This window comes from Arachis duranensis, chromosome 6 (genome assembly GCF_000817695.3).
Source record: "Arachis duranensis cultivar V14167 chromosome 6, aradu.V14167.gnm2.J7QH, whole genome shotgun sequence".
In the NCBI taxonomy this organism is placed as follows: domain Eukaryota; kingdom Viridiplantae; phylum Streptophyta; class Magnoliopsida; order Fabales; family Fabaceae; genus Arachis; species Arachis duranensis.
In genome coordinates, this window is record NC_029777.3 from 56,072,905 (window position 1) to 56,075,951 (window position 3,047).

The 3,047-nt window shown below is 36.3% G+C and overlaps 1 non-coding gene across 1 annotated transcript; it reads right to left on the minus strand.

Annotated features, from left to right (window-relative positions):
* Positions 1 to 2,314: 2,314 nt before the first annotated feature.
* LOC127740420 (small nucleolar RNA R71) lies at positions 2,315 to 2,422 on the minus strand. The gene has a single exon (XR_008001097.1). It is a non-coding gene; the product is annotated as a small nucleolar RNA R71 (small nucleolar RNA).
* Positions 2,423 to 3,047: the final 625 nt, after the last annotated feature.

Genomic DNA, 3,047 nt, shown 5'->3' on the forward strand with positions numbered 1-3,047 from the left:
TACTTGGACGACCCAGTACACTTGCTGGTTAGTTGTGCGAAGTTGTGTTTATGCCATGGTATTGAACACCACGTTTTTGGGTTCATCACCGGGGATTAATTGAGTTGTGAAAAGTATTTATCACAATTTCGTGCACCAAGTTTTTGGCGCCGTTGCCGGGGATTGTTGAGTTTGGACAACTGACGGTTCATCTTGTTGCTTAGATTAGTATTTTTTTTTCAGAGTTCTTAAGAATGAATTCTAAAGTTTCATGATGATCTGTTGAAGTCTGGCTGGCTATGAAGCCATGTCTAATTTCATTGGACCAAGGTTTCAACTTATCATCACAAGAGCTTGTTGATTTCTATCAATCTTGCTGTTGGAGCAGTGATCTGCTAAGGCTTGGCTGGCCATTGGCCATGTCTAGTGTTTTGGACCGGAGCTTTCTTTGAAAGCTTGGCTGGCTATGAAGCCATGTCTAATTCCTGGACCGGAGTCTTAGACTAACATTGCATAATTCCTGGAATTCTCATTAAGAATTTTGATATCTTTATTTTCTTTTCCACTTAATTTTCGAAAAATCCAAAAAAAAAATTACAAAATCATAAAAACCAAAAATATTTTATGTTTCTTGTTGAGTCTAGAGTCTCATTTTAAGTTTGGTGTCAATTGCATGTTTCTGTTCTTTTTGCATTCATGCATGTGTCTTCATTAATCTTCAAGTTGTTCTTGATGATTTCATTGGTCTGATTTTTAAATTCTCTTGACTTGAGTGTTTTTTGTGTCTCATATGCATTCTCATTTTGTTAGTGTCAGTAGTATACAAACTGCTAAGTTTGGTGTCTTGCATGCATTGTTATTTGATTTTAGTTGCATTTCGATTATTCCTCACTATTAAAAATCCAAAAATATTTTTAATTTGTGTCTTTTCAAGTCAATAATACAGAGGATTGAAGATTCAGAATATTCAGCAGAGGAATTGCACAGAAAAAGCTGGGCGTTCAAAACGCCCAGTAAGGAAGGCAAACTGGCGTTTAAACGCCAGCCAGGGTGCCTGGCTGGGCGTTTAACGCCTAAAAGGGTAGAGTTTTGGGCGTTAAACGCCAGAATGTGCACCATTCTGGGCGTTTAACGCCAGGATGGCACAAGAGGGAAGATTTTGTTTTTAATTCAGATTTTTTTTCAAGTTTTCAAAATTTTTCAAAATCAAATCTTTTTCAAAATCAATTTCTTTCTATTTTTAAGGATAGTTGCTATCAATTAATGATTTGATTCAACATTTCAATTATGTTGCCTTTTCTGTTGAGAAAGGTTTAATGTTTGAATCATATCTTTTCCTGATAGCCAAGTCATTAATTTTCAAAATCAAATCTTTTTAAAATGTTTTTCAAATCATATATTCTCAATCACATCTTTTTAAAACCAATCATATCTTCCTAATCACATCTTTTTCAAAATAGTTTTCAATCATATCTTTTTAATTTCTAATTTCAAAATCTTTTTCAAAAATCACTTTACTTCTTTCTCAATCTTGGTTTTCGAAAATCAATTAAAGTTTTTCAAAATGTTTTTAAAATCTTTTTAATATTTTCGAAAATTTCTTCCCTTCTTTTCACATCCTTCTATTTATGGACTAACACTATTCCTTAATGCACAATTCGAACTCCATCTTCTTTGATAAAGTTCGAATTTTCTACTTCTGCCTTCTATTTTTCTTTTCCTCTGACACTTCAAGGAATCTCTATACTGTGACATAGAGGATTCCATATTTTCTTCTTCTCTTCTCTTTCATACGAGCAGGAGCAAAGACAAGAGCATTCTTGTTGAGGCTGATCCTGAACCTGAAAGGACCTTGAAGCGAAAGCTAAGAGAAGCTAAGGCACAATTCTCTGTAGAGGACCTAATTGAAATCTTCAAAGAAGAAGAACACATGGCAGCCGAAAACAACAACAATGCCAACAATGCAAGGAAGGTGCTGGGTGACTTTACTGCACCTACTCCCAACTTCTATGGGAGAAGCATGTCTATCCCTGCCATTGGAGCAAACAACTTTGAGCTTAAGCCTCAATTAGTTTCTCTAATGCAACAGAATTGCAAGTTCCATGGACTTCCATTGGAAGATCCTCATCAGTTCTTAGCTGAATTCTTGCAAATCTGTGACACTGTCAAGACTAATGGGGTTAACCTTGAGGTCTACAGACTTATGCTATTCCCTTTTGCTGTAAGAGACAGAGCTAGAATATGGTTGGACTCACAACCTAAAGAAAGCCTGAACTCTTGGGAAAATCTAGTCAATGCCTTCTTGGCAAAGTTCTTTCCTCCTCAAAAATTGAGTAAGCTTAGAGTGGAAGTCCAAACCTTCAGACAAAAGGAAGGAGAATCCCTCTATGAAGCTTGGGAAAGATACAAACAATTAATCAGAAAGTGTCCCTCTCACATGCTTTCTGAATGGAGCATCATAGGTATTTTCTATGATAGTCTGTCTGAACTGTCCAAGATGTCTTTGGATAGCTCTGCTAGAGGATCTCTTCATCTGATGAAGACACCTACATAAGCTCAAGAACTAATTGAAATGGTTGCAAATAACCAATTCATGTACACTTCTAAAAGAAATCCTATGAACAATGGGACAAATCAGAAGAAGGGAGTTCTTGAGATTGATACTCTGAATGCCATATTGGCTCAGAACAAAATATTGACTCAGCAAGTCAATATAATTTCTCAAAGTCTATCTGGAATGCAAAATGCACCAGGTAGTACTAAGGAAGCTTCATCTGAAGAAGAAGCTTATGATCCTGAGAACCCTTTAATGGAAGAGGTGAATTACATGGGAGAACCCTATGGAAACACCTATAATCCTTCATGGAAAAATCATCCAAATTTCTCATGGAAGGATCAACATAGACCTCAACAAGGTTTCAACAATAATAATGGTGGAAGAAACAGGTTTAGCAGTGGCAAGCCTTTTCCATCATCTTCTCAGCAACAGACAGAGAGTTCTAAGCAGAACACCTCTGACTTAGCAACCATGGTCTCTAATCTAATCAAAACCACTCAAAGTTTCATGA